This window comes from Bubalus kerabau, chromosome 3 (genome assembly GCF_029407905.1).
Source record: "Bubalus kerabau isolate K-KA32 ecotype Philippines breed swamp buffalo chromosome 3, PCC_UOA_SB_1v2, whole genome shotgun sequence".
In the NCBI taxonomy this organism is placed as follows: Eukaryota; Metazoa; Chordata; class Mammalia; order Artiodactyla; family Bovidae; genus Bubalus; species Bubalus kerabau.
The window spans coordinates 81,998,890-82,011,153 of NC_073626.1; the positions used below are offsets into that span (position 1 = coordinate 81,998,890).

Below are 12,264 nucleotides of genomic sequence, written 5' to 3' on the forward strand. Positions count from 1 at the left end.
AAGCAGAGACATCACTTTGCCGACAAAGATCTATATAGTTAGAGCTATGGTTTTCCCAGCAGTCATGTATAGATGTGAGATTTGGACCATGAAGAAGGCTGAGCACTGAAGAACTGATGCTGTAGAATTGCGGTGCTGAAGAAGACTATTGAGAGTCCCTTGAATAGCAAAAAGATTAAACCAGTCAATCCTAAGAGAAATCAACCCTGAATACCATTGGAAGGACTTATGCCGAAGCTGAAGCGCCAATACTTTGGCCACCTGATGCTGGAGAAGACTGAGGGCAAGAGGTGAAAAGAGTGACAGAGGATGAGATGGTTGGATGCTATCACCAACTCAACAGGCATATGAGTTTGAGTAAAATCTGGGAGATAGTGAAGGACAGGGTAGCTTGGCATGCTACAGTCCACGGGGTCACCAAGATTCAGACATGACTTAGCGACTAAACAACAACGTTTCTGTTAAATAAACGGGAGACTGTGACGCTGAAGGAATGTAGTATGGAGCCTTAAAAACAATCCGATCTTTCCCTGATTTTAAGCTGGAATGCATCTGAGTTAATCTTTCAGTAGTTCAATAATATTTTCATTTTCCTTTTATATACAATTCACAGACTAGGTCCTGGGGATATAAAGAGCAATGAAGAAAATTCAAATGGCTTTCCCCAAAATCTGATATGTTATGACCCTTTCAAAAGTTTGATATAATTTCATGATACTTTTCAAGAATATAAATGCTCTAATTTATGTCTATTTATGAAATGTTAGTCTATATAAATGAGTTACTTCACAAATGATTTTGGTAGAAAGTGAATTTGTAACAGGCAAAACAAAGCAATGGGATGGATCCCCGTTTGAATTTGGCTGTTAAACTTTTTAGCTACAATTTTAGGTCTTTGAATTTATGGAGAGCAAAAGCTGGTTCTGAAAATTAAGAACAGTCCAGGGCATATGTGCAAAGGAACTCAGCAAAGTTTGCATATTGACTGAACCGACTACTGCCTTAGCTGGACTTTTCAGGCTATGCACTGCCTATCTTGCAAATGCTGTCATAGTCAATCATTCCATATAAGCTCGTGGAATTTGAACATGTCTTCTGGTTTTGACACAGACTGTCTACAGCCGGTTAACAACAATGAGCCTTGAATATGACCCATCTGTGGGCAATTGCTTTGCTTTTTTTTCCTTCTTCTTTTTCTATAGGCGTTTTATTCTAGATCAGTATTTTTAGCAATGGGTATGGCGTCTGCCACTAGAGACAATGGATGAGACAGTAGGCCAGCATCTGGACAAATATTTCACCACCATTAAAACCCAGCAAAACAAAGCCAACAGCTTAAAGTATACGCCCTGCAGACGGTTGAAGCAGCTACAGCATCCTTTAATTCAAAGGGTAGCATCTTGACCTGACATGCACCTGGAGAATGATCCTCCTCCTCACTTCAGTGGTTCTCCATCATCCCTGGGCACATGTGGTGCAGACACTCACAGCCATATGGACCAGGAAGAGGCATGATGGAGGTCTTGCAGCAGCACCTGCAGAGGGTGGGAAGTGGGACGTTCCCTTTGCCCTGATTGAATCATACTCAATGGGGGTTTCTATATTCCACGATCAATACGACTTAAAGTTGTGGCCTGGCAAGCAACAGGCCCAGTATGGGGAAAGTGCATTTTTCCCTCGGAAGTATAAAGCTTCACCCTAGGTTTTCACACCAGGTTTTTACTGATGGATACGTAGATGTGAAAGGAAAATGCACATCTGTTACTTCCAAACTGAGCACATTTTCCTCACTAGACCTTTGAAAGGAATGGGGAGCTAGACCTGACACTGTGAAAGTGTTTTCCACGCCTTGGCTAAGCTGTGAGAGAAATCCACTTAGAAATGTTTTGAATAAACAGGGTATCAGTTAGGACACTTGTTAAAAAACCCCACAAGTTCTTTTTGGAAAACAAAGATGGGGGAAGCCTATAGATTAATGATGTCATAGAAAGACTAAACACAAACATCAGACACTCAAGAAATAGGTTCATAAGAAGTGGCTTTGTAACTGGGCAGACCCTATGGGGCATTCCTGGACAGACACCTCTTCCACATCCTTTGCTTTAGTTACTCTCTGATGTACCTAGATAATAAGTGTCCACTGCACACTTCCTGAATTGTTTTATGGATGCTAAAACTTCCACCAAGGGAAAGAGATTAACTACTTGATCACCATAAGCATGTGGCCCCCAGACCTACTGGTACCTAAGATTTGATAATGTTAACTCCTATTACACTACCCTGTTACCTCATCATGAACCAATTAGAATTGTCTCTGAGCTGATCACATACCCTTGGGCACCCGTTGCCTAACCTGGCCTTTACAAATGCTTTAAAAAAATTTTTTTTTAGATTACACATTTAAAAAAAATCATATGATATCTATCTTTCTCTGTCTGGCTTACTTCATTTAGTATGATAATCTCTAAGACCAACCATGTGGCTGCAACTGGCATTACTTCATTCTTTTTTATGGCTGAGTAATATTCTGTTTTAATCTTTTAAAATGATACAAATGAGCATATATGCAAAACAGAAATAGACCCAGAGACATAGAAAACAAACTTATTTTATTCAAAAGAGAAGAGAGAAATCAGAAGAAGGGGAAATAAATTTAGAGTTTGGGACTAACATATACATACTATTATATATAAAATAGATAGCCAACAAATACCTACTGTATAGTACAAAGAATTATACATAATATTTTGTAACCTAAAAGGGAGAAGAATCTGAAAAATGGTATGTATATATACAACTGAATCATTTTGTTGTACATCTGAAACTAACATGTTATAAATCAACTATATTTCAATAAGGGGGGACAAAAAGCTTTGCTAAAACTAATAGGGGAGTTTGGGTTTTTTGAGGACTAGCTATCCCAGACTCCTTGTATGACACCCTACAGTAAAAGCTGCACTTGACTTCACCACACTTGGTGTTAGTAGACTGGATTTACTGTGTGCAGGCGAGAGGGCCCAAGTTTGGCTCAGCAACGGTTTCCAACCTGGTATTCTAATACTCTGATTAATGCTATTATTTTTCAAGTTAAAAACAAATACTTTATACAATAACAGCTTTTTACACTTCTTTTTAAAATTATTTTAAATTCTATCTGTTTGTTTATTTTTGTCTGTGCTGGGTTTCTGTTGCTCTGCAGACTTTTCTCTAGTTGTGGTGAAACTAGGGAAACTCTCTAGGTGTGGTGTGGAGGCCTCTCTTTGTGGCGGCTCCTCTTGCTTCAGTAGTTGTGGCGCGTGGGCTCAGTGACTGGGGCTCACGGGCTCTAGGGCACTGGCTCAGTAGTTGCAGTACATGGGCTCAGCTGCTTCATGGCATGTGGAATCTTTCTGGACTAGGGATTCAACCTGTATCTCCTGCATTGGTAGGTGAATTCTTTACCACTGAGCTGCCAGGGAAGCCCTATTTTTCAAGTTTTGAGATCTCGACTCTCCTGCTAACTAAGGGTCCTGGAAGCCACTTAACGCCTCACTCCTTTAACAGCAATATCACCTGGACTGCTTGCCGTTCTCTGTTGCCATGACCTTGTCCAAGGTTTAGGTAGCCCACCCTGGCACTGAGAATAGGATGAGTGAGCTACATCCTCATGTTTTCTCCCTGTGTTGTTATTTTTTTGCCTGATTTCTTCCCAGGAGGAAGTTGCACATTTTAACCAGATAGATATGAGGAAAAGAAACTGTTTTTCCCCCAAGAGAGCAATCAAGGACCTTGGGCAATATGTGCAGAGTTTTCTGGAATTCCATTAAAAATTATCTGATAAACTGCCTTTGGGTCTCTGCGTTGTTTCCTTTGTGTGGGGTGGGATGTGGGACCAACTAGGCTTAGCAAGCTTAGCTGGATGTTACTTAAACTTTAGGCAGTAAACAAAGATGTGCTCTGTAGTGCACAGATGGCTGGAATGATCAATTTGAGAGCTGAAACTTACAGTAAGAATTACCTGGTTCTACCTACATTCATTAAACTCGGTGTAATAGTAGCCCCAAAGATATGGTACCTTAAGTAGTCCATCTGTTCCCTCTATTAAAACCTTCTTGGTCTAGCTTCTAAAAACCAGTCTACTTTTCTCTTTGAGCGAAAAATAAAACAGATATTTTGAGGAAAGTCACAAATCATCACCACTGTATATATACTCTTTGTAATATTACATTTTTTTCCTGGGGAAAAAAATGATAATAAATACAAAAGGGATCTGTGAAATATGCCTCCATTAAAGTAAAATACAACTCTTTCATCAGGCTAAATGCATACCTATAACGGCTTACTTCTCCATGGAACTGTGATACATGTGACGGAATGAGAGTGGAAATGGGTCACACAGAGTATACTTTATTATTATTGTTTTTTTAAAGTGTATCCCTTGGGGGAGTTTTGGATAAATGGACTGAGTGTTATTTCATTTCCGAGGTCTTTGCTCAGGAAGCCAATGAAGCCAAGTATGCAGAGCAAAAGACATCTGCTCAAGGTCAAAGAGATGGGTGAGCTGCTGCAAGACCTCACTCCATTCCCCACCCCCAGACAAGGCCCTGCCAGGTCCACAGACTCCAGCTCATTTCCTTTTCTTTGTTACCTGGAAAACTGGAGATATCTGCAATCATGCAGAATCAAACAGCGTATTTTGCCAATCAACAGAGCTAAGTACACTGTGAAATCTCTAGGATGAGAGAAGACACCACACATGCCCACACTGTACCACCACCACAGCGACAGGTTTTATTTTTGTAAAGCAATTATCAACTTATGTATAAATGATTACAGTATCTGAGATCCAAGATCTCTGGAAAAAATCAGATGTTGCAATCAAAACATAATTGAGCTATTTTGGAATAGAAAGCCTACTTGCTCTTCAAAACATATAAATATCTAAAAATTAAACAATGACCCACTTAGAGCAGAACTGCTTCACTGAGATTTTTTAAGGATACATTTTATGTGAACTTCCCTCCTTGATGAAAAGTTTCTATAGTTTAATACTGGTATTTCCCAACCTGGGATGAATGTGTATCTCTGGGTGTATGTGTCTCTATGTGTATGTTGGGGGGTGGGTGGATGTGGTCAGCAATGATGAGTTAATTTCCTCAAGTGATCTGATCTGAAAATCCGTCTGTGATCATTTACAGCCTAAAAAAATAATGTCCTGTACATGTAGGCACTATTATTTTTTCAAATGTGGACATCTACTTTCATAAGAAAAATGCTAATTCATTTTAAAGTGTTGTCAACTTCATTGTAAATTTTTGTTATTACTATTTTTTAATTTCATGGAATAAAAACATAGCAACTACCTATAGGTAGCTGCAACATTTTAAATGTTAAGAAGGAGTTCTTCTGGAGTAGATGTGCTGAGATAATGTATTTCAAGAGTTACTGATAAAAATACTTACAATAAGGACTTACTAGAGATATAAAGTAATGGTGATATGATAGATACAATGGATTTTCAATTATGTATGAGTCACATTATAAGAATCACTAAGCCATTTGGTTATATTAAGTCTAAATATTTAAATCTAGCCTCAAAATAAAACACTCAGAAAACAACTAACAGCCATTGTCACTGGGAAAAGGAATGAACTTGTGAGCAGCTGGTGCAAAGGTCCCTCTTTTTATTCTCTACACATCTATGCTGTTCAAATTGTTTACAACAACCATAAATTCAAGTCTTCCTTTTATATTTTTAAAAATAATTAAAAGATATAATTGAATCACTCTGCTGTACAGTAGAAAATTAATACAACATTGTAAATCAACTATACGTCAATAAAAAATATAATAAATTTAAAACAAACACGAAAGCAATTAAAAGGAAAGCAACCACATAAAATGAGATCAACAGTCTCTTTGAAGACCAGTGAGGTGCTGGCTCCGTCCCCTAAACACCCATTCTCTTGCACCAGGCTTGCATTAGGAACAGAGAATTGCTTCTCATTCCCTGTAACTTTGGAGGCTGGTCCCAAGTTGACAAACATCTTTACCAGATGCTGCGCCCTGGGCTGCAGGCTTCACGTGGAGTTTAAGAGCTCCCAGGGAAGACTGTGAGCAAGCTCCATATCACCATGTCCGTATGTTTGGGGGTCACAGGACTACAGTATATTCCCACCCAGCTGGGTTTGATTGTGCAGCTGCCTATGGGTGCAGAGAGGAAGACTGAGTCTCGCCTCCTCCGACCAAACAAGTGCTGGCATACCCCAGGGAACATGTGTGAAATCCTAGTCTGTCCTACACCAGGAGGAGATTATAGCTGCCTGATCCATGGTGACTTCTGCCCTTAATAACTCTACAAGAGCTGGTATTCAGTGTTAGGGATGCATGCAATCATGCGATACTTAATGCATTTAGATTCAAAAAGCTGTAGCAAATTCCATGCAACACTTGCTAATATGGTAAGTTAATCTAAAATATTTTCAATTCTGTCCAAAAAAATACTTCCACGCTAAATTACCTCAAGTTAAGTAATGTCATGTTGTATTATGGCATGACACTCAGGTAGCTCATTGTAGCAAATAAAAACATTTATATCCTTTAGGGAGATTTCATGAAAAGCAGATGCACTCTATTTTTTCCCTAAGGAATTTAGTTCAATTTTAGTAATGCATATGTGAAGTGGATAAAACACTACAAATAAAAGATTCTGGCTTTTATTTTATGTATAAATTAAACCTTGATATTTTAAGTATAGTACAGGGGAAGTGAATTATTTAAACCTAAAGCTCACATTTTCATTTCTATCTGTCATATCTACATAGATTTTCCTTATTCATTCAATGGGAGGAAAACAAAATGGGGTGATTTTGATTGATTTTTTTTAAATTTAGGACCAATATATACTAACTGGCTTTGTTTTCACATACACACACATGCATATACATATATACACACATACTATATATATATGTATATATACATGTATATACATATATATATATATATATAGGTATGAGAAATATATCTATATTGGAGAAGGAAATGGAAACCCATTCCAGTACTCCTTCCTGCCTGGAAAACCCCATGGACAGAGAAGCCGGGTGGGCTACAGACCAGGGAGTCGCAGAGTCAGACCCGACTTAGCGACTAAACCACCACCACCATGTATATACACACACACACAGTTTTTATTACTTTACTCTTTCAATTCTTTCTCTCCCCTACAACACCCCCCAACCCATATATATATTCAGATCCGATTTTGACTATATAATCTAGCCAAGCATGTGTGGACCAAGAACGCCGCCTGTCACTTCAGTGAACAAAGAACGTCGTGGCCATCAAACCTCCAGCTATTGCAGCCACCGCTGATGGGTGCACCTTGGGGAGAACACAGGAGGGAGTTAAACTGGGTGTTGGCCCTAGATGGTTAAGGTGCATATCAAAGGAACACTTTAATGAAGCCCAAGCTCTTAGATTTTTCCATACATAGAAAATCACTAAATTCATTGACTTGAGATATTTGTTTTTTCTTTAATTAGCAGTAATCTTTTGATCTTTGACTTTTTTTTTCCCCCCAGAAAGTTTCTATATATCTTGGCTCCTCCCTAATCTCTTCAGAACAGTCACTCAGAGCTATCTGAGAAGCTGGATCCCAGGCTACAGTCCTCAGTAAAGTCCTCAAATAAAACATAATTCTCAACTCTCAGGTTGTGCAATTTTTCCAGTCTTTGTCAAGTATCCAGTGCATAAACTCACTGTTCATATGGTTAATTGGCTGTTTCACCTTTTTTCTCCTTGATGGATTTTTGTCACATAGAAACAACCCTTGATGAATATATTCAGTGAGTGGCTCTTCTGCAATAGTTTTTCATGTACGGTTTCTAAATTCAGGTCCAGAACATGCCTCCTTTAGACAAAGGCTTTCTCTAGACTCCATCTCTTAAAGCTAAATGAGCTGAGGGCCGCTAGCTAGTTTAGGGCATAAAAGCTGTGTATCTAAGCTCTTCCTGGGTTAGAAGGACTTGTCAAGATTAGGTCTCCTTCACAGAACTGCCCACCCTCAAGCACAAAGACAAGGATCAACAGACTCCTTCCTTTTGGTAACTCAACATAAACTTCTCTTTTTTGAGGGTGAAAAAATAAGCTTAAATGTTTCCAGAAAAAATTTCAATACTAAGGAATAATGCCAGTCTCAAAGATCTATGGTTAGGTAGGGAAGCTGAGTTGCTGATAATATTTTTAGTGTACTTACTACTTGCATTTTAGTTTGGAACTTGTAAATATACATCTTTATGTTTTGCTGTGTTGTGGAGGAGGATTTAGCAGGAGGGTTGTGAATAAGGTGTAGTGATAATGAGTCATGGGGAAGGAAGGTACAAGTGGCTTTTTTCCCTTCCTAAGCATCTGATGTAATGGTAAGAAAAGACTCCAGAGGTTGTTTGATCATGGGAATAGATAATCTTGAAGTTCCAAATTTTAAAAGGCATCAAACAAGAATGCTTAGCACCGACCACCCTTGAAACTGCTTTAATGCCCAATGCTTTACCTTCTGGACTTTCTGTCTCAATGATTTTATGTCCATGAAATAAAATAAGGGGGAAAAATTCAACAGGATGGAAACAGAGTTAATCATGAAATGGTATCATTCCCTCAGCATGAACTTTTTCTCTTCATTCAACAAATGTCTAATGGGAAAAGATTTGTATTGGGCCTATGGGCTTCCCTGGTGGATTAGATGGTAAAGAATCCACCTGCAATGCAGGAGATGTGGGTTCAATCCCTGGGTTGGGAAAATCCCCTGGAGAAGGGAATGGCCACCTTCCAGTATTCTTGCCTGGAGAATTCCATGGTTAGAGGAACACGGTGGAATATAGTCCACGGGGTTGCAAAGAGCTGGATATGACTAACACTATTCTAGGCACTTGGGAACACATTAGTGCACAAAACAGATGAAAATCTCTGCTCTGGTGAAATGTATGTTCTAGGGCAAGAAACTACACATGCACACCATGTGTATATACATAATGGGCTAATAGAACTTGCACTGAAGTCAAACAGAAATTGTACTGAAACTAAGAGCCACTGTCTGCGGGTCTCGTACACACTTTAGATTTCATAAGGTAATTAAATTGCCCTTTAACATTTGCTTTAAACTCCCCCCACCTCAATTCTTAATGAGATTACAATCTTTTCATAGTTTGACAAGAGCAGGAACCAAGCACAAGGAATAGAGCCATAAAGAGTCATTTAGAGTGTTCTACAAAGCGAGACTTCTCCAAACTCAAAATTGGGTTTAATGATGTGGATGGAAACAATTGTTCAAATTCTCTCTTTACATTTGCTGGATAATCACTTTTAGCAAAAGTTAGTAAATTAAAAAGAAATCTTCCCAATATATTTGGTAATTTTCCTTTATTTCTGCAATGATGGTCTGCTTTTGAGAGTTTTGATACATTTCATCATCAGTGAGACAAATGCTAGGATGTTTCATTCACAATGAAAATTATTACAGAATCAAGAGGCTGCATCAAGTGCCATATTAGGGAAAAGATGTCTATGGCAATGTAAATGAGAGTGCATTCATTGAAATCATAGAAATGGAAAGTCCTTTGAAATTTTTCTTTATATAAGAGTGCCTCTAAATGGATAAAAACTCATGTGGCATTCGAAAAATATTTGTTGAAGCCTGACTATGAGTTGGGCTTCCCTGGTTGCTCAGCTGGTTAGAATACATCTGTAATGTGGGAGACCTGGGTTCGATCCCTGGTTTGGGAAGATCCCCTGGAGAAGAGAAAGGCTGCCCACTCCAGTATTCTGGCCTGGAGAATTTCATGGACTGTATGGCCCAAGGGGTTGCAAAGAGCAGGACACGATTGAGTGACTTTCACTTCATTACTATGAGTCAGGTACCGTATTACGTATTGGGAACAACTAAGTCATAGGTTATATTCTCAAGAAGCCAATTGCAAATAAGGGAGTCAGAAATATAGACAATCTAACCATAAATCAATTTTATCATGATGGCATATTTAAGGTAATGTAAAAAAATTGCCAAGATTATCCTATTCCATGGCCTCTCGAAAATGCTCCTTCAACTCCTTTATCAACCATGCTTGCTAGAGAAAAAGCTTTATTTTTACTAATTTCTGCTTAATGTTTGGCACAATCCATAAGGTTCTTCTGTTTTACATGTTCTCAAGAGACAAAGATAAAATATCTGGTTACCGAAAAAAATCTGATTACAATTTCTTTATAAGACCCTTCATGTATTTTAGAATAAATTATTTTTTGAAAACCACTTTAATTGTTGAATTTACTTAAATACCATCACTTTCCAGCAAAGGTTTTAGGGGTATAAAGTAAAAGATACAATCATAAGACAAAAAAGAAATAGAAAAATAGACCCATGTTATAAGAAATCAGATAAGTTAACCATAAGAGTTACTGTTATTAATAGTTGGAGGCTTATTTAGATTTGCATTTGAGCTTCCTGGCAGACAGTGCAAAGATGAGAAATGTGACAAATTAGTTACATAATTTAAATAATGGAAAGAATAATCATGTCAATTTTTCAGGGGAGATCAAGTTATTTTGACATTAAAATCTAGAATAGCTTTTACATGGAGAGAGAAGATTAAATTATAAAATGGCCACTATCCAAATACTGAAGCATATTTCATACAATCAGCCCAATAAAATCCAAGGACAAATATTAAAACAAATTTAGTGATGGCAGTTCCAGAAGGAAGCGGATCATTATGATATAAACACATGGCTCAGGATATGAATACATGGATAGATCCATTGCCCTCCATTTTCCCCCAGAGCACTCTTTCATCTGGCATTGGAAATATCTGCATCGCCAACAAGTCAAGGTTAATTCTTTGGAAAAAAACCTTGGAGAGCTGGCTTCCTATAACGCTGCTTCATGGTGGATGGATGGTCTATAAGCTTTGAAATTTAAAGCACCAGGTGTTAGGACTGTTAGTTTACTGTGAACGATGAGAGAACAAGCCAGCCTGGATCTTTGCTTGTATAGGAAGCCCTTCCATCTTAACACAGAAATGAGCTGACAGAAATCAGGATTCTCCAGAGACATAATGTGGACTGATTCTAAGATTTGAATAAAGATCCCAAATGTTAACATAGAGCACAGAAAAAAATGCTTTTATGGGGGAATTATTTTTAAGATGGATATAAGAAATTATTTCAGTTAATTCAGGCAAATAAATGGGCAATGGAGCCTTAAAAAGCAAAATGACTCTAAGAAGGATGAAAAGAAAGCAATGCACATGCAAAACAGAGTTCTTTAAGGCTCCCTCCCCACCCTAACTGAAATTTTCAAAAGGGAGCCTTGGTTTTTTCTTCTTATTTCTGTTCTATAGCACTATAGTATCAGAATGTTTCTTTCCTAATGATTTTAGATATCTTTGAATAATCTTTTAATTCTCTTTACCATCTATCTGCTACACAGGTTCTTAGGAAAATGCAAATTACATTTTGCCAGTAGAGTTTCAACCACAATACTCAGAAAAGCGAAGGAGAGCTGAGTTTGATGGTGGAAACCTGGCTCTGCTTATCCCAGTGCTCACTGAGGCTGCCTCTTAACTGGGTTACCCTTCCACTTCCCATGTTTATTTGTTCTTGTTCAGAACCCATTGTTTGCAATCAGAGAGCAAGCAAGTACTTGAGGCTCTGAAATCTATTTTACATCAATCCATAGATAATTTCAAAGGTGGAAAAGGAAAGCCATCTCCTCTTTATCTTGATATTCATAATTGGAGCTCTGTGAGACTGTTTACCTTCCATCTTCCCCAGAAGCCATGAGATGAAAGCAAGGTGCGAAACAGCAGAGTCTTTGATCATTTTGACTTTGTGGAACTGGGTGGCCAGGATGAAAGTCCACAGTTGATCACATTAGTGAATTCCCTCTTAAACTTTTTAAAAGAGAGAAATAAAAAGGATTTGTCCAACAAATAGCATGTTAGAAAAACAGTGGCAATGAAGTTGACCTTTCTGTTATATCAAAGGGGCCTTACTAAGTGCCTTATGGATAAACTTCAAGGTTGAGGAAAATAACTGCTACACAAGAAAGCTTTTTGCTTATTTATTTTTTCTGTTGGCTTATTTAGAGAAGCTCAAAATCTTAAACTACCAGTTAAATTGGGTGCCTGCTAATGAGAAAATTTGCAACATATAGTTTATTAAATGCTCTGGTTAATGTTACACAGGGTATAACAAAGGAGCTGGTACTCCTACTAGTTTTCTTTTTTTTTTTTA

The 12,264-nt window shown here is 38.0% G+C and overlaps 1 protein-coding gene across 14 annotated transcripts in view; it reads right to left on the reverse strand.

The window, feature by feature from the left end:
* B3GALT1 (beta-1,3-galactosyltransferase 1) overlaps positions 1 to 12,264 on the reverse strand; it is a 616,865-nt gene that overhangs the window by 58,463 nt on the left and 546,138 nt on the right. The window lies entirely within an intron of this gene.